General features: G+C 43.8%; 1 protein-coding gene across 4 annotated transcripts in view; it reads left to right on the top strand.

Annotated features, from left to right (window-relative positions):
* KCNIP4 (potassium voltage-gated channel interacting protein 4) overlaps window positions 1-19,695 on the top strand; it is a 405,696-nt gene that overhangs the window by 305,796 nt on the left and 80,205 nt on the right. Inside the window, exon 1 of one of the 4 annotated variants that reach the window (XM_069976476.1) lies at window positions 9,985-10,016. The exons of the other annotated variants lie outside the window; for them this stretch is intronic. The gene's annotated coding sequence lies outside the window, so the exon portion shown is untranslated. Of the gene's footprint in view, window positions 1-9,984; window positions 10,017-19,695 lie in introns of those variants that run through there. 4 annotated transcript variants of the gene reach the window in all.

Here is a 19,695-nt window from a genome sequence, read left to right as displayed (position 1 = left end):
GAACCATTCAGAATTTTTTTCAGTTTCTGCATGAATTTGAAAAAGTAAAACAAAAGTAGATAAAGAGAAGCAGATTGAACAAATAGTCAAAAATATTAGACTCATTGAAGAAAATGCTCTAATATCACATATCTGGGAGTGGCAGAAGTATGTTAACCTTTAGGATTAGCATATAATTTGAAGGTGAAAGAGTCAGGTGTAGAGATGAGCGAACCTGGAGCATGCCCGAGTCCATCCAAACCCGAACTTTCGGCATTTGATTAGCGGTGGCTGCTGAAGTTGGATAAAGCCCTAAGGCTATGTGGAAAACATGGATATAGTCATTGGCTGTATCCATGTTTTCCAGACAACGTTAGAGCTTTATCCAAGTTCAGCAGCCACCGCTAATCAAATACCGAACGTTCGGGTTCGGACTGACTCGAACCTGAACCCGGTTCGCTCATCTCTAGTCAGGTGTTTTCAGTCAATGGCATGGCAATCAGGTGTGAGCAGGTGACCTGCCTTATTTAAATAACTGGAATCTATCAATTCTAAACTTTGCAACTAGAGATGAGGGAATCTACAGTAGGAATGAAGTGTGCTCTTCTCCGTGCCGCTCTGCTCCAGGTGCTGGAAAAAGATGGATCCAGTCCTGAGAAACTGGGAGAAGTTTCCCAGAACTGGATCCAGCTTTTCCCAGCACCGAGGGAGGTTCAGCACAGAGCACAAAGACTTCAAAGCCCCAAGGGATTATCCAGGAATTGAAAAACAGCCGCTTTTGCAGAAACAGTACCACACCTGTTGAGGTTGTGTGTGGTATAACTAAGATCCATTCACTTCAATAGGAATGAGCAGCAAAACCTACACCCAAACTGAGGACAGGGGTGGTGCTGTTTTGAGAAAAAGGAGATGATGTATTTCTAACCCTAAGCCACTTTAACAAAAGAGTTATTGACACCTAGAAGGCTGGACAAAGTTATAAAACCATCTCTAAAGAGTTTGGACTCCACCGATTTACAGTCAGATAGATTGGCCCAGTTTTATCAAGCTGCTTGAAACCTGCTCTGCCTGTTTTTTCCCCCACAGAAACAAACCACAGCTCAAGCTTCACTTTGGCAAATCTATAACATGAGCTATGAGTGATTGACGTGGGAAAAAACAGACAGTTGGGGTTTCAGGCAGCTTAATAAATAAATTCAAGAAAACTACCCTCCTCAGAAGTGATCGACCAACAGAGATCACACCAAGAGCAAGGTATACATATTATAGTCACCTGGGTCACAAAGAAACCCAAGGTAACCTCTAAGCAACTAAAGGTCTCACATAAGCTACTGTTTAAGGGGTTATCCGGTGTAAGAAAATTTTTATATAATAATGCCCTGTTGGAAAACGTAATAAACATCTTGCGCTTAACTGTCCCTATGTTTCGGAAGTGGCAGAGTGGGGGACACTGGAGACGCCACAACAGGACACCAGGGAATGGCAGAGAGGTATGTTTTCCAAGGTAAGTTTTCCAATAGGTCAGCATTATATGAAAAAAAAATTTCAATGTTGGATAACCTCCAAAACCAGAAGGACACTAAACAAATAAATCAATTACCAAGTCTAATATTGTTAACTAACAACCAATTAAAAACCAATAAGTTGGTTTTCTTCATCAATATTTAGGACTATGTGAATATCTGATCCAGTTTTATGTCAAATCTATTCAGAAATATAGAAACTTCTAAAAGGTTAACAAGCTTTCAAACACCACTGTAGATAGATAGAGATTAGAGTAGATGATAGGGAAAAAAAAGATTGAACGATACATAAGGAATGAGCACATAACATCTCTTATTGGTGAGAAAAGCGTGTAACACTGCTGATGAATGCCGAGGCTGGATGGGGCAGATCTGCAGATATTGTTACAATGTACACTGGAGAAAACATTAATCATTAGGCAGGATAATGTGCTGTGGTTGTGGGGAGGTACTGAGCTGAGACCGTTCTATTACAATTTATTCCATTCCTGACATGTAATACGTGGATTTACTTTCAAGTTAGTATTCTGGAAAAGAAAAGAAATGTTAGACAAATGTAAATAAAAAAAATGTGTATTCTCTCACAGCACTACAGGAAAGTGATATCATAGGGCCGGGGCAGCGGAGTGGTGCAAGAACTGAGAGGAGGTTTCAAGGGGTGCACATTATATTGGAGGACAGGCGATCATTTGGATAAGCTTGGCTTATGATCTCGGCTTTCAGGGCACAGGCGTCCAATGTATGAAAAGAGGCAATGGCACCTTCTTTCGATGCCTCTTCATACCGTGATATAGAAAACAAATAATCATACTATACAGTGCCTAATATAAGTGCAGTGAAGTATAAAGTCTACAAATCTGTGGGCTAATAATGCTCCTATACAGTGAAGCCTCTATCATACAGCACAGAAATACTATATAATACATATGCCTATATACAGTTAGTAGAAAAGACATACAGTGCTAAAGTTAAAGGAGTACTCCGGAGACTCTTTTTTGTTGTTGCTGATACATTGCTTTAATAAAGTAATATTATTTTGTTATATAATTTAATTAACAAAAACATCTTTCTTTATACTGTATACATACTTCCATTGAGTGGTAACAGTAAGGGGCAACACAGGCCCCTCTGCAGCCACCAGTATTTGTGTTGGGAAGTCAGGGGTTGTCTATGCAGTTCCCAGATCCCTGCTCTGATCTAGCACTGCCACTGGAACCACTAGCAGAGCGAGCTGTGCTATAGTGACAGCCCCCCACCCCCTTCCCAAGCACTGTATATAAGACTATACAGTACATGGGGTGGAGGGTGAAGGGGATGAGATTGGATGACACCCTTAGATAGCCCTGCAGTTCCCGACAGAAACGTTGCTGGCAGCAAAGCGGCCTATCTCTCCCTTTAGTAGAAAAAATTATTCATTTATTTCAATTAAGTTATATTACAATGTAATATAGCTTTATTAAACCATTGTATTTAAAATAAATAAATGGAGTCTTCCCTTTAATACCACCCCACAGTACTTTTAAAATATTTATAGGTCCAAACTTACCTGGGCCTTAGTGACCAAATTTAAGACCCTATACATAGTAATCTAATAGCAGTTTTATACAATGTGCAAAGAACACAGCTTTAAAGGGAATCAGTCAGCAGTATGTCCCCACACTGTGCGCCAACAGGGAGAGAGTGACACAAGCGGCTCCCCTCCCAGATGACTAGTTGCCGCCACTCTCCCGACCTCACGCAGCAGAATAAAAGTAATTTTTCTCCTTACTAAAGCACCTGCTACAGCCATGGCTGGTGTGGGACGTGAACTGCACAGTAGCTCTATACTAATTCTGGTAACCATATCAGAGCAATCATGCTGATTGGTTCCCTTTAATATTAAGATTAAGATTGGTGGCTACAATTCTTACTTGACTATTTGGGATGCACTTTTAAGAGGAACCGCTATTGCACCTTGTGAGTCTGGACAGGCTCTGACCCAACTTTTGCACAACCGTTTTGGTTTTTTTAGCTTAAAAAAAAAAAAACTGTCAGCAGTCATTCCTGCTTTTTTTCTCTGTCATTTTAGTGTTAATTACTATAGACATTGTTATCGCTAGTGTTTTATCTCCTGCCTTTTTTTTCTAACACAGGTCAAGTGATTTTTTATTAAGTGATAACAAAATTTCTATTTAAGAATTGGGGAAAAAAAACATTGATGTGCATATAGACCTGGCTTTTTTCCTGGCATTTTTACTCCCCTATAGAAGTCTATTGTTCTGTGGATGTTTCTATGTAAAGAAAATGGATAAAGAAAGTGGATAAACAGCCAACACAGGACCTGCTGTACTTTAAAAAAGAAAAAACTGAAACACTCTGAAATGCACCAAACTGACCATAACAAAAAACATCCAATGGGTATCGCATTTCATTTTTCCTCACTAATATCTGGCCACAGCGTTTTTGAGCAAAAAAGAACGCGTTGCACCAAGTTTGGCCTTTTTTGTGATGTTCTTTTCCGAAGACTGCTTAGTCTAAGTCAAGCCTAAGGCTGGCCTTGGGTAGGGTTTAGAGCTGGTACCTGTAACGCCTGGAGTAGTGGATCCACTGGACCGTCACCAGCGATGGCACTAACCTCACCAGGGAGCGGAGTCTAAGGGGCCGCTGGTTTTCACCAGAGCCCGCCGCAAGGCGGGATGGACTTGCTGCGGCAGGCGACCCCCAGGTCGCTACCCCTGGCTTGGTTGCTGGTGATGGCAGGCGAGGCGTGGCAGGAGCAGTAGGCAGGAGATGGTGGTGGCAGAGGTCTGTAGTCGTGACCGCAGGAGACAGGCTGAAGACAGGAGCAATAGAGTAACGGGGAAGCAGGAACCAGGAACAAGGACTAGGGACCGGGTAGTGGACAGGAATCAGGAACAAGGACTAGGGACCAGGTAGCGGACAGGAATCAGGAACAACAGGGAGCTGGGCCAAACGCTATGGGAAGCATGTAGAGGCTCCAACACCTGTAGTGGGGCAGGGCTGGAATTTATAGGGAGTGATTGTGCACATGGACCAATTAGGAGAGCACTGCCCCTTTAAATCTGAGACAGCCGGCGCGCGCGCGCCCTAGGAGGCGGGGACGCGCGCGCCGGCCGGCACAGCGACGGACAGGAGCGTGGAGAGGTAAGGCGCCCCCCGGGGCCGAAGTGACAGCAGCGCCGGGTCCCTGCCTACGGACACCGGCTGCTGCATGGGGCAGTGGGGAGTCGCGGCGGCGGCCCGGAGCACGGGACGCCGCCGCGGCCGTGACAGTACCCCCCCCCTTTGGCCTCCCCCTCTTTCTGGCCTGTAGGAACCTCTTGATGAGGTCTTGGTCCAGGATGTTAGCCTCGGGTTCCCAGGACCTCTCCTCAGGACCAAATCCTTTCCAGTCCACTAGGAAGGATCGTCTCCCTCTGACAGTTTTCATAGCCAGAATGTCTTTGACAATGTAAACGTCATCAGAGACGGCTTGTGGAGCAGAGAGCGAAGCCTTATCGGAGAACCGGTTGAGGACCACTGGCTTTAAGAGGGAGACATGGAAGGCGTTTGGAATCCGCATCGTAGGGGGTAGGCGGAGTTTGTAGGTGACAGGGTTGAGGCGTTTTAGCACCGAGAAAGGACCGAGGAATCGAGGACCCAACTTGTAGCTGGGAATCTTGAGTCGGACATATTTGGCCGAGAGCCAGACTTTGTCACCAGGGAGAAAATTCATGGCAGGTCTTCTTCTCTTATCCGCCTGGTCCTTCATGCGGACAGATGCCTTGAGCAGAGATTGTCGAGTCTGTTCCCAGATTGACTGCAGGTCAGATAACAACTCCTCCACGGCTGGGACCTCAGAGGATGGAGAGAGAGGCATAGGAGGACGAGGGTTACGTCCATAGACCACATAGAAGGGTGACTTGCCTGTGGAGCTCGAGTCCAGATGATTGTAGGAAAACTCTGCCCAAGGAAGCAGACTGGACCAGTTGTCCTGGCGAGCGGAGACGAAATGTCGAAGATAATTGCCAAGGACCTGATTGACCCTCTCCACTTGCCCATTGGTCTGGGGATGATAAGCCGAAGAGAAGTCCAGCTTCACTTGGAGTAGAGAGCAGAGAGCACGCCAGAATCTGGAGACAAATTGTGAGCCTCTGTCAGAGACTATATGAAGAGGAAGACCATGGAGGCGGAAGATATGCTGAAAGAACAGCTGGGCCAGGCGAGGGGATGATGGTAATCCAGGAAGAGCCACGAAGTGGGACATCTTGGAGAAGCGGTCCGTGACAACCCAGATGACTGTGTTACCCGCAGATGGAGGTAAGTCTGTGACAAAGTCCATGCCTATATGACACCAGGGGCGGTCTGGAACTGGCAAGGGCTGAAGTAGGCCGGCAGGTCTTTGATGAGAGGACTTGTTTCTGGCACAGATGGTACAGGACGCCACAAAGTCTTTGACATCCTGGAGTAGGCTAGACCACCAGTAGTGGCGGGAGATCAGTTGCCCGGTCTTTAGAACTCCCGGATGCCCGGCCACCATAGAGGAATGACCCCATTTCAAGATGCGTTTACGGAGTGCGGGGCGCACATAAGTCTTACCGGGAGGCAACTGCTGCAGAGTAGAAGTGGCAACTGGTACTAGGCGATCGGGAGGTATTATGTGTCGAGGGGATTCCTCTTGCCCCATAACATCGGATGCTCGGGATAACGCATCGGCCTTGATATTCTTCTCGGCTGGACGGAAATGAATGGTGAAGTTGAACCGAGAGAAGAAGAGGGACCACCTGGCCTGCCGGGGATTGAGGCGTTGAGCCGATTGGAGGTAGAGGAGGTTCTTGTGGTCCGTGTAGATGTTAACGGGATGTTTAGCCCCCTCTAGGAGATGACGCCACTCCTCCAGTGCCAGCTTAATAGCCAGGAGTTCCCGATCTCCTATAGTATAGTTCCTCTCGGCAGGGGAAAAAGTCTTAGAAAAGAACCCGCAGGTTCTGGTCTTGCCTGATGTGTCCCTTTGCGAGAGGACCGCTCCGGCGCCCACAGAGGAAGCATCAACTTCAAGAGAAAACGGCTTGGAGACATCCGGGCGGACTAGAGCAGGAGCGGAGGCAAAGGCAGACTTTAGGCTATTGAAGGCATGTTCGGCCTCGGGAGGCCAGCGTCTAGGATCCGCCTTCTTCTTTGTGAGAGCCACTATGGGTGCAACCAGGGTAGAGAAGTGAGGGATGAATTGCCGATAGTAGTTGGCAAATCCAAGGAATCGTTGGATAGCTCTAAGTCCCTCAGGACGAGGCCACTGGAGAACAGCTGAGAGCTTGGCAGGATCCATCTGTAGGCCCCGGTCGGAGACAATGTATCCAAGAAACGGCAGGCTGCGCTGATGGAAAACGCACTTCTCCAGCTTGGCATACAAACGGTTGGCCCGTAGTCTCCGTAGAACCTGTCGTACATGGGACACGTGGGTCTGCTGGTCGTGGGAGAAGACCAGGATGTCGTCAAGATAGACAATGACGCAGACGTAGAGGAGATCGCGGAATAAATCATTCACGAATTCCTGGAAGACCGCTGGGGCGTTGCATAGGCCGAATGGCATGACCAGATATTCGTAGTGCCCATCTCTGGTGTTGAAAGCGGTCTTCCATTCGTCTCCTTCACGAATACGGATCAGGTTATACGCTCCCCTGAGATCCAACTTGGAGAAGATCCTAGCTCCACGGAGACGGTCGAATAGTTCTGGGATTAGCGGAAGAGGATAGCGGTTCTTGACAGTCACCTTATTTAAGCCCCGGTAGTCTATGCATGGGCGGAGGGAACCGTCCTTCTTCTGCACAAAGAAAAATCCAGCGCCAGCGGGAGACGTGGATTTACGGATGAAGCCCTTCTGTAAGTTCTCCCGGATGTAGGAGGACATGGCTTCCGTCTCAGGCACAGAGAGAGGGTATACTCGACCACGTGGGGGAGAAGTTCCAGGAAGAAGGTCTATAGGGCAATCGTAGGACCGATGAGGTGGTAGAGAGTCTGCCTCCTTGGCCGAGAAGACATCAGTAAAGTCTTGGTATTCGTGCGGTAGACCAGACAAAGGCTTGGCATTAGCAGGTGACCTCGTAGAGCACTTGGGTTGAGGAGGTCTCAGACACCTATTAGGACAGTCCTGGCCCCAGCTGAGAACCTCCCCAGTTCTCCAGTCCAGCTTAGGGGTATGTAATTGCAGCCAAGGAAGACCCAGCAAGATGGCGGAGGAGGAATGGCGCAAGACGTAGAAGGAGATCCTCTCCTGATGTAAGGCGCCCACCTGGAGGACTAGGGGTTCAGTCTGGCAGTGCACAGCTTCGGTAAGAATCTCGCCCGTGATCGAAGAGATAGACCGGGGTTGGGCTAGCTGTATCACGGGTAGCCGCCATCTTTGGACCAACGAAGCAGAAATGAAACTGCCAGCAGCGCCAGAGTCGATGAGGGCCGTAGTCTGGAGAACTTGCCCTGAGGGTGTCTGGATGGAGACTGGCATAGTCAATCTTGGAGAGGTGGCATTCACACCTAGGGAGACCTCTCCCACTGGACCTAGGTGCGAGCGTTTCCCGGACGCTGAGGACGTTGGGGACATCTCTGCCGAAAGTGATCAGCGCCACCGCAGTATAGGCAGAGATTCAGCTCTAGTCGACGGGCCCTTTCTTCAGTCGTCAAGCGAGCTCGATCCACCTGCATAGGAACCTCTGGAGACAACTGGGGCATAGGAGCAACGGGATTTTGGAATACTGGTGCCAACCGAGGATGGCGACGGGGCAGACTCAGACGCCGTTCTTGTCGGACCTCCTCCTCTCTCTCGGAAAACCTGGTGTCGACTCTGGTAGCCAGTAGAATGAGTTCGTTCAAGGAGGTAGGAAGGTCTCGGGCAGCGAGCACATCTTTCACTCGAGTGGAAAGGCCCTTCTTGAAGGTGGCTAATAGGGCGGCCTCGTTCCAGTCCAATTCAGCTGCCAGGGTGCGGAACTGGATGGCATAGTCACCAACAGAGGAGCTCCCTTGAGAGAGGTTGAGGAGAGCTGTCTCAGCTGAAGTAGCACGGGCAGGTTCCTCAAAGACGGAGCGAAACTCGGCCAGGAAGGTTCGGAGATTGGCAGCAACAGGGTCATCTCGGTCCCACAGCGGCGTAGCCCAGGCCAGAGCTCTACCCTCCAATAGGCTGATGATGAAAGCCACTTTAGAGCGCTCGGTGGGAAACTGACTACTTAAAAGTTCAATATGCATGGTGCACTGAGCCAGGAATCCCCTGCACAACTTGGGATCGCCTCCATATTTAGTCGGGAGGGCCAGTCGAAGTCTCGAGGTGGCTGCTGGTGGTGGTGAGCGCTGGGCTGTAGCATGCTGCTGTAGGGCGGCAGTCAATTGCTGGATTTGCTGCGACTGTTGCTGGATTTGTTGAGCCTGTTGCGCGACCACTCTGGCGACGTCACGGAGATCAGGCACCTCGCCGGGATCCATGGTTGGAGCCTACTGTAACGCCTGGAGTAGTGGATCCACTGGACCGTCACCAGCGATGGCACTAACCTCACCAGGGAGCGGAGTCTAAGGGGCCGCTGGTTTTCACCAGAGCCCGCCGCAAGGCGGGATGGACTTGCTGCGGCAGGCGACCCCCAGGTCGCTACCCCTTGCTTGGTTGCTGGTGATGGCAGGCGAGGCGTGGCAGGAGCAGTAGGCAGGAGATGGTGGTGGCAGAGGTCTGTAGTCGTGACCGCAGGAGACAGGCTGAAGACAGGAGCAATAGAGTAACGGGGAAGCAGGAACCAGGAACAAGGACTAGGGACCGGGTAGTGGACAGGAATCAGGAACAAGGACTAGGGACCAGGTAGCGGACAGGAATCAGGAACAACAGGGAGCTGGGCCAAACGCTATGGGAAGCATGTAGAGGCTCCAACACCTGTAGTGGGGCAGGGCTGGAATTTATAGGGAGTGATTGTGCACATGGACCAATTAGGAGAGCACTGCCCCTTTAAATCTGAGACAGCCGGCGCGCGCGCGCCCTAGGAGGCGGGGACGCGCGCGCCGGCCGGCACAGCGACGGACAGGAGCGTGGAGAGGTAAGGCGCCCCCCGGGGCCGAAGTGACAGCAGCGCCGGGTCCCTGCCTACGGACACCGGCTGCTGCATGGGGCAGTGGGGAGTCGCGGCGGCGGCCCGGAGCACGGGACGCCGCCGCGGCCGTGACAGTACCCCCAATGATACCCCAAGCACAAGGCTTGATGATGGTAAATGGTTGGACCACCACTGTTCTGCTCAACCCTATAACCTCTAGTAGTTTCCAATGTTTTACCATGAACGCCCAATTCTGCATGGATTCCATGCAGAGAATACATTCAGTTTGATGCTCTACTGAATGGGGGATATTCTGTGTCCAAAAATTCAGCAGAAGCGTGAAACGTCTGAGACTTGTTCGGCAATATGTAAAATATGCCATATATTTGTCCTTCAAAGTTCATTCACTACTGGGACTCCCAACGATTACCTGGAACCTCATTTTATGTGCCATTTCAATCTCAGGCAGGTAAGACCAGTCGCAGATATCTGAAAGTGTTAAAAAAAAAAAAATGCTTACCGCTTACAGGGAAGGAAACATATTTCCACAAAGGCATCAGATGTCTACTGTGAGGTGACAGGAAAAAAGAACATTTTAAATTGCCTTTATATTGATAGTCCCAGAAGACTTATCAATTAATGGAAGTGAGATGAGTTAGTGACAGAGACACGGCGCTAATTTGTCTTGTAATATTTTCAGATAATATATGGTGTCTGGCCTAATTTTACCTTAAATATGTCTTCCTGAAGTATTGTGTTTCCATAGTAACGATGACTCCTGATATCTTGTGTGAACAATTGATGTCCATGAAGCATATGCCGGCTTAATTAGGCATAGATCTTCCTAAATCTCCGGCTATTAAGTCGCCCTCAACAAGTTCAGAAATAAAGAAAATTTACAGTCCAGGGAAAACATTAGAGCTGAGCGCTGAACGGAAGTCGGAGAGGCCTAGAACACAAGGGGCTTCCTTCATTAACCCCAGCAGAAATGGCTCTTGTTGATATAATTACCGTGTATTATTCTATCCGATAATGATAATTACTATTTTTCCATTAGTAAAGCTCAACTGGCTACTTTATGACCCCATAAATACCAATGCCAAACACTGATGCAGTTATTATAATACAAGGTGTGTGACTCATGTAATTTCCGATAGACTCTACGCAATCTCTATCTACTCCGCAATCTCCAAATTAAACAAGCAATCTAATTGCTTTAGCTTAGATTCCATTGAATTTAAAGGGGTACTCCGAAGAAAAAAAACATTCCAATCAGCTGCGGTCAGAAAGTTATACAGATTTGTAAACTACTTCTATTTAACAATCTTAAAGAGGTTATCCAGCGCTACAAAAACATGGACACTTTTCCCCCTACTGTTGTCTCCAGTTCAGGTGCAGTTTGCAATTAAGCTCCATTTACTTCAATGGAACTGAGTTTCAAAACCCCACCCATACTGGAGACAACAGTAGGGGGAAAGTGGCCATGTTTTTGTAGTACTGGATAACCCCTTTAAGCCTTTCAGTACTTATCAGCTGCTGTAGGTCGTGCAGGAAGTGGTGTATGCCACCTCTGTCTGTGATAGGAACTGTCCAGAGAAATAGCAACCCCCCTACAAAATCTCTCCTGCTCTGCACAGTTCCTGCCATACACAGAGAGGGTAACAGAGAGCATTGTGTTAGACTGGAAAGAATATACCACTTCCTGCATGACATACAGAAGGTGATAAGTATTGGAAGGCAATACAAGTAATTTACAAATCTGTATAATTATTATATCTCTCTTTAATTTACTTGACCAAATTCAATTATTAAAATATTTAAATGGATTTTCCAGTGTGTACATATTATTATATGTGTATGTATATATATATATATATATATATATATATATATATATATATATATATATATATTTTTTTTTTTTTTTTATTATTATTATTTTTTTTTATATTATTATTATTATTATTATTATTATTTTAAACATTTTTACATTGAGTAGCAGTAGTAAGGGGTGACATGGCTCCTCGTTGCCACCAGTGGCTGTGTGGGGAATCCTGGAACAATTCCATATCCTTAGTATGCAGTGTTAGCAATGGTGAGCCTCCCTTATTGTCTATTCTATTGTATGTTTGAATTAAAATAGATATATTACATTTGAGGAAACTGTGTGTGTCAGTTGCGGCACAGTGTAGCCAAGCAACTGGGACCAACTGTCAATCCCAACCCACTCTGCTACAGACTGTCACATCTGCAGTGACAAAGACAGTGTGTAATGTCTAAAGTGCATTAGAATAGCTGTCAGTGTAGGTGCTAGCAATATGTCAGCATCAAGGCTTGAGCAGCCCTGCAGTTCCCACTGTCACAAGGTTGCCCTATACTGCTCCTACTACCCAATATAAAAATTCCCTCCAAAAAAGGTAAGATAAAGTATACATTTTCTTCAATAAAGTTATATTACAAAATATATAACTTTATATAACTTTATTAAAGTGATGTTAAAAAACAAAATCCACCAGAACATTCCTTTAACAACTGTCTGATTACTCACCACTGCCAAATTGTGTGTCTGGGAATTAGTGAAGAATGCATTCTCTCTGCTAAATTGTCAACTGCACATCCTAATGGTGCGTTTACACCTACAGGATCTGCAGCTGATTTTCTGCAGCAGATTTCATTTAAATAACTTAACACAGCATCAAATCTGCTGCAGATCTGCTGCAGATCCTGTAGGTGTGAACGCACCCTAACATAGTAAAACTCCAAACAATGTTGCTGTAAGAGAAGCTTAAATTATCTCTGTCTCTGAGCAGAATGAGGAGCGAGCTTATTTTCTTGACAGCAAAATATAAAATAAAGAGAAACAAATAACTAAACAAATTGCTTGTCACAATTCAAGTTTTTGTTTTGTTTGGTTTTTTATATTATCAAAGCTAGATTCCATAAGGAGCTATAGTACATTGGAAGCTGTGCTGTGCTCAAGGTTCAGTATTAGTATATGTTTAGAATTCCCAGAGGCTGGATGTTCTTCCTTATTATTGCATGTGAGAGCATTTATACCAATGGGCGGGAAGCTTGATGTACTCCATCTTTAATCATTTCATCTGAAAACAACACATGACGTTTGTAAGTGTTTACTACCTTTTTCCCACTTAGAGATCCCTCCAATTTTTTGTAGTTTGCCTTACATCTTAGATACACCAAAAGTGCTTAGTCTTCCAAGTCCGTTCTATAAACCTACAGTATTGATCCAAATGATCAGGAAAAACATCCTACAAGGCAGATACCAATTCTACATACGAGACATGACATTATACCCTAACTCCAACCATCAGAATAATTCCAATTTCCAGAATCTACTACCTGTAACATGTCAAAAATGTTAAGAAACACATCCAAGGCCCTCTTGTTCTAATCCAGTGGATCAGCCAAAATTAATCTGTAATTAGAAACAAATAACTAGGCCGATAATATATGGCAAACAAGGGATCCCTGACAATTTATGAAAAGTTGAGGTCAGTTACTATAGTTGTCTTAGCTTTCATTAGAGATAAGCGAAGCAGGCGGAAATTCATTTTGCTTTCGGTCAAACTCATTAAGGTTTGTGAATTGAATCATAACGAATTTCATTAAAACAGCCAAAACCATAGTAGCTACAATACTGAGACTATTACAGAAGGGCAAATTTGTTAAAGCATGTTGTTGTAAATGTGTTTTAAAAAATCTGAAAATTATAATTCTGACAAAAAAAACAAATTAGCCAGCCAATCATCCAATTTCCTCCATTCCTCTCTACTCTGTCCCTATATCTCCCTGTTAGTCTCTCCCTGCTCTGCTCTAACTGTCTGCTGCCATCCTGCTCTCTCCTCCACACACAGCCGACTGGCCACATCTGTTACCGAACCACCTTATATAAAAGGTGAGGGGGAGGTGCTGACATCACCCACAATCAGCCCTCCTATCCTATCCTCTCTTATTTGTCCCTGAGTCGCTCTGTTAGTCTCTCCCTGCTCTGCTGTAACTACCTGCTGCCATCCTGCCTGAATTTGAACGAATCAAATTGACAGCGCGATTTGCAGCGAATTTTGATTTGTCAGGTTCTCTTTGCTCATTTCTACTTATTATTCATCTACTTTAATTCCATCTTCATTATACATCTTCTTCTCCAATCAACAATTAATTTCTCTCATGTATTAGTTCCCATAAGAGGTGCTGAGAATGGCTCCATGATAGAGTTAAGAGAATAAAACATTAGTAGGTATGAGCGAACCTGGAGCATGCTCGAGTCGATCCGAACCCGAACTTTCAGCATTTGATTAGCGGTGGCTGCTGAACTTGGATAAAGCCCTAAGGCTATGTGGAAAACATGGATATAGTCATTGGCTGTATCCATGTTTTCCAGACAACCATAGAGCTTTATCCAAGTTCAGCAGCCCCAGCTAATCAAATGCTGATCGTTCGGGTTCGGATGGACTCAAACCCGAACCCGGTTCACTCATCTCTAAACATTAGCTGAATTGTGAATGCTAGGAGGTCTGCTTCTTCTTCTGGATATAACTGCAACACTGGACATTTTGGTCTAAGCCTCCGGACGTTTTCACCCTAGAAATTTATTTATTTTTTTCCCTTGTATTGTTCCTTATTTTGGATAACATTGCTATTTTATTTTCCAAAATCCCTTTAAGTATTCCTTTAAGACACAAAATGTCACAGCCAAATTAAATAGCTAATCTTTGGGAGAAGAAATGAATTCAATGTAACACAATGAAGAATAAAGTACAGATATAGCGTACTTTAACACAATTTGACTTACATATGTAGAAAAAAATGAAATGACAAACATTATCCAATTAACTGAAATCCCTTTGGGTTATAATAAAGCAAACACGAGGATAATTAAGAAAGCACAAAAGTACAATATGCTAATGCAGGAACAAAGCCGCGTCTATCGGCAATGCAGCATCTTGAGGAGATGATATAATTAACACTATGGACTCAAATGCTAAAGTAAAAGACAAGACACAAACTCCCTTGAGGATTACAGAAAATTACACCATTTACTATGTCAATATGTGTCATGGATGTTTCCAAACAACAAAAGTCTACTCGTTTGGCTGATTAGTCAATTTTTTTCATTTTGAATTCAAAAGATTTTTGTTGATCAATTAGACTCATATAACGAATGCACGAAGGTCGTACTAGAACTGCATTGCCTTGGGCTCCCTGCAAAAGTATTATGGAAATAAGCAAATTCTTTTTTGAAAATATCACATTTGCATAAAATTCCTAGAGAACCTTGTTCAAAAGTCAATCTAGCACTACTTAAAGGGTAAAGGAGACAAAAAGGGGGTCTACTTGTCCACAGGCAGTACTGTAGTTAGAGGGATTTTGCCCCACTGATAATCTAAACATGAATTATGAGTGGCCATGTTCATTTAAAAGTCTATCATGCTATTAAAGATAGGCAGATAATATGCTCGGCTACCTTCAGCTATCCCATGGAGTTTGGATGGAGTCCCAATGTGCATACTCAACCATCACTCCATTCATATAGGATCACTTTTTATAATGCAGCTTTATTAGTATACTATATAAGCTATAAGCTATAATAAGCTTTATTAGTATACTATATTTATTGAAGAAATGGAAGGGGAAATTAAGTATCTTAATATCCCAGCAAATAATGGGTGAGGGGGGCTATATTTTAGGCTATGCCCGTTACTTAGCTGCCATATTGAAAGATGCCATATAAGATCAAAGGTAAGTTTTTCCAATAGGAAGGTGGCCATGTAGCATATCATACAAAACTGGGATTGTCTAATATCTCTTGTGGTTCAAAAATTATCAACACAAATATCAAGCTTCAACAACAACTGGGAATGGACATGCTGTCCATGGTGCTGAAAACAGTTGAAGGCACTGGATCCAATTGTTTTGAACCCGAATAACAACTTTCTGTGTTAATAACTTGTGGCAATCGATTTCTGAGACAATCTTGGTCTTCTTTTATTTATACATGGCCACTTTCTATGTTCTGAACGTAGCCTAAAAGATAGCCCCTCTTGCCTATTAATTGCTGAAGTATTTGTCTGTTGTTTTCCATTTCATTTCTAAAATAAATGGGTGTCCTGAGACTTTTGACTCCCCCTGTTGTACTAACTGTAATATAGACTTCAAATAGCTTAATAAAGAAGAATTTTAACCCTTTATGTTTACCAAAGTTCTGGAACTCCAGGTAATGGTTCTTCTTTAAAAAAAAACCTGGAAAGTGAGAAAGTCAAAGGGATTTTATATACAAGTTTTAACTCTCCATTTTCCACATGAGTGCTTGTGCTGCTTCTCCGTCTTTGATTCTATTTTGGCCAGTGGATGATTATCCTTAGTAAATGGAAGCTACTGAAGCTTTACCGAATGTATAAAACATGCATTAAATCATTGTGGTCATCTTCGCTGGTACAAAATACTCATTTAGCTCCTACTTCTGAAGAGATGCCCTGGAGGAAAGGGCTCAAATAAATAAACTTCTCCCGAATTCTCATTTACACACTGGAAAAGTGTAAAATGTGAAGGGGTTCTTGCTTTCTTGTAGCGTCACATGAGCCTTTCACGTTTATCGAAACCATATGGCTCTTTGTAGACAGTAAACTGGCTTTACTACAGAGCTTTGTTAATCAGCCTTCACCAATGGCAATACTTTCTGTACCTTTACATGTATAACTCCTGATCATACTGCATCAGAGATCACAATATCAAATGTTCTCGTTTTGAATGAAGCAATGAGTATTGAGCCACTCCATTTAAACTCTATGGGACTGTACTCCGCTATCGTTATCTGTCTCAGATTTTGAGTGCCACTACTGTCACTCCAGTAAAATGGTGGCACTAAAGACATTTGTTACTAAATGGATAATATAATATATACTTGCTTTTTGGAAAGGCTGGGCTTCTTACCTAGAAATGGGAAAAAAAGTAAAAGAAATTCAAGATGAAATAAAGATTTAGGCTATGTTCACACAATGTACTTAAAAAAAAGAAAAGAACTGCTGTTGTTTTGAGTGCCAAACAACAGCCATTGTTCAATGCATTATGTGAAAACAATGGCCAATGTTGCATTGACTTCAATGCATTTCATTGCAGTATGAAAAAAAAGTCTGTTGTTTTAATAAAAAACAACTGCCGTTTTTTTTTTTTCAAAAATCGTATGTTGTGTGAGCATAGCCTAAAGATGCATTACAACACCTTTCATAATCCTGGAGGAGTCTCTGTTGGAGATATCGCCATGTTTGACAGGATGACTAGCCATTGGCTACCGTTGTGCATCACAGACTCATCACTTCATTGTAGTATGAACAGTTCCTTAGCTCAGACTCATCAGAGGTGTTAATATGTGTTTGATGTGGTGCTTGTAAAGTCATCTCCATACATGTTATCTCTGTCTATGACTCAACTGCAACTGGACAAAGATCTAATTAAGCTGGGGAGTGAAGCGCTTGGGTGAGGGCTTCTTCCCACTTGTTCTATTGATCGTAGGGGTCTAATCAGGCATATCAAAACAATGACCGATCAGAACTGTTTAAAAGTCTTTGTGACATGTCCAATGTTCTTTTGAACAACAGGGACACTTTAAAACTGCCCACCTTTAACTTTGCATCAAATAAGAAGTCTTGTGTCTTAGACTTAAAGTGACACTGTCACCCACTTTTTGCATTATGACTGCTCTACACAGGTGTAATGTGTAAATTTAGCAGTTTTCATATCTTATTTTATATCATACCTCATGGTGCTTGTTCCAGTAAAAAGTGATCTTTTATCATCTGCGGATTGGGATAAGTGGATGGGGCTTCACGACCGAAGTGCCACTTAGCCCCGCCCCCAGCTCCACTTAGCCCCAGAAGGGACCATTGGAAGGGCCGGCCCAAAGGTCTAGGCCCCACCCCCACAAGATTGGCCCACACCAATGGCCGCTGAGGGGCAGGGCATATGTGTTAATGACATTGGGAAGGGGCGGGGCTAAGTGGCGCTGGGGGAGGGCCTAAGTTGTGCTTTGCCTGTGAATCCCCGCCCACTTATCCCAATCTGCAGCTGATAAAAGATCACGTTTTACTGGAACAAGAACCATGACATATGATGTAAAATAAGATATGAAAACTGCTAAATTTACCATTTACACCTGTGTAGAGCACTCATAATGCAAAAAGGGGGGTGACAGTGTCACTTTAACTTTGGGGCAGTGGAAAAATGTTTTCACTGTTGCCAACACTAAAAAAAAAAAAAAAAAAAAGTAATTAGATGTTTGATGGTGAAATGTTACTTCTTGCCTGATTCTGATTCTAATTTTCAGGAAGACAAACCAGATTAAGCTGTATTTCCGGGAGCAATTAACTGTGGCTAATATATTATAGTAACGAATGAACACCAATGCCATAACTCCAGTAACTACACGTGCGTCACAGATTAAACCAAGAATCTTCATGGAGCCAATTCCGAAACTGGTTAACTTAACCATTTTCTATAATGCATCTAGGACTGCAAGATTTCAAATAGGCAACACAATTCACGATCAAGATGGTAGATAAGGGTGGCACATCATAACTAGTGCATGGACAACATACTATCAGGTATGGCCATCTACTATAGTTGGTGTTGAATGTTTTTGGAAGTCACCGTCAATTCTACATGCATTACTGAAAGGTTACAGGACCTTCAATGACCTTAGTTATGAGGCTTATAGTTTAAGGGGTAGGTTCTATCAGTGAAAGGCTATGTAAGTAGCTTATTTCCTTCTTGCAGCATTTGATTCAGCAAATCCCCAGTTATTTTCAAGAAACCCATGACATTATGAAGAAATTCTATCACATGATCGAATTTTTTGCTTTTGAAAAAGTGATAGTGACAGATTTGGTCATAGCCATGGGGTAAGGGGTGGGGGATGGTCAATATTCCTGTTTATATGCAAATCTTCACATGGAGTGAAGGGGAAAAAGTTTATTTTTGATACCAACAGTTCTTTATTTGTAAATACTTATTATTTATGTATTGTATTCATATAGCCCCTAAATATTATGCAAGTTCCCATGGGAGCTCTCATTCTAAAGTACGAATTAAATGGGTATTCCCATCTCTAAAGTTAGTTGTATCCACAGGACTGGTCACTGGGACTGTGACTGATCACATGAACAGAGGCCTTCTTGTGATCGGTGGGGTCCCTGCAGTGGGATCCCCACAGATCAGCTTGTTTTTCCTCATCCTGTGATTGAGTAACCCCTTAACATCCCAGTATGTTTCGGAAGTAGCTTTACATAAATGACCTTCAGTAGATGTGTAGAATGTTACTGGAACATATTAATGACCACAAGTTTAATCTTCCTTATAGTCCTCTGTGTCATCCAATTTAAATGAGATTTTAGACCTCTGCCTGAGAGTTAGAACTAATGAAATTACACCTACCTCTACTATCCATAAGCAAACAGCAGGCAGAACTATCTTACATGTGTAAAGTGCACATCCGGAGCACACAGTTATGGTAATCCCAGTAGGGGAGCTCATTAGGGTCAAAAGGAATTGTATTTATTGGATGACTTTAAGATTGAGTCAAATAACATCCCGAGGAGGGAATCCTAATGGGATGTTCAATTGGCCAGAAAGCATTGTACTACTAAGATCGAGGGGATCAGCTCTTCTTTAATTCCTGTAATAGGAGGAAGAATCTCGATAAAGCAGCACTGGTATTATGGTACGGTCGTCAGAAAGTCATGAAATAATTATAGATGTGTCCTCCCTTACTTTTCTCCTGGGTTAACATATCCCAAGATGAATAAAGCAAGATGATCAGCTTACCAGGATATGATATTGCAAGACCTAGTTGGGCAGTGTTAATGTTAATATGTGTATAGACATGGTGAACAGTGCCTGTGGTGTATAAAAGTTTATTAAGAGTTTTCCTAGCAAGTTGTGATAATGTGATGAAATTTTTTAAAATCCTTAAGGGGAAACTACCAGAAGGTTTGAAGTATTTAACCAGCCGATATATCCCTATAGGACACAGGGAGCTGAGAATGAAGGTGAGTTTCTTACCTTCATCCTCTGCGCCATTTCCTTCATATTAACCGTTTAACCCTTATACTAATAAGGCATTCTGGTGTACTAGGGGA

The sequence above is a fragment of the Dendropsophus ebraccatus genome, chromosome 7, assembly GCF_027789765.1.
Source record: "Dendropsophus ebraccatus isolate aDenEbr1 chromosome 7, aDenEbr1.pat, whole genome shotgun sequence".
Classification (NCBI taxonomy): Eukaryota; Metazoa; Chordata; class Amphibia; order Anura; family Hylidae; genus Dendropsophus; species Dendropsophus ebraccatus.
The sequence above is the reverse complement of the archived record's forward strand: the minus strand, read 5'-3'. Positions and strand labels throughout refer to the sequence as shown.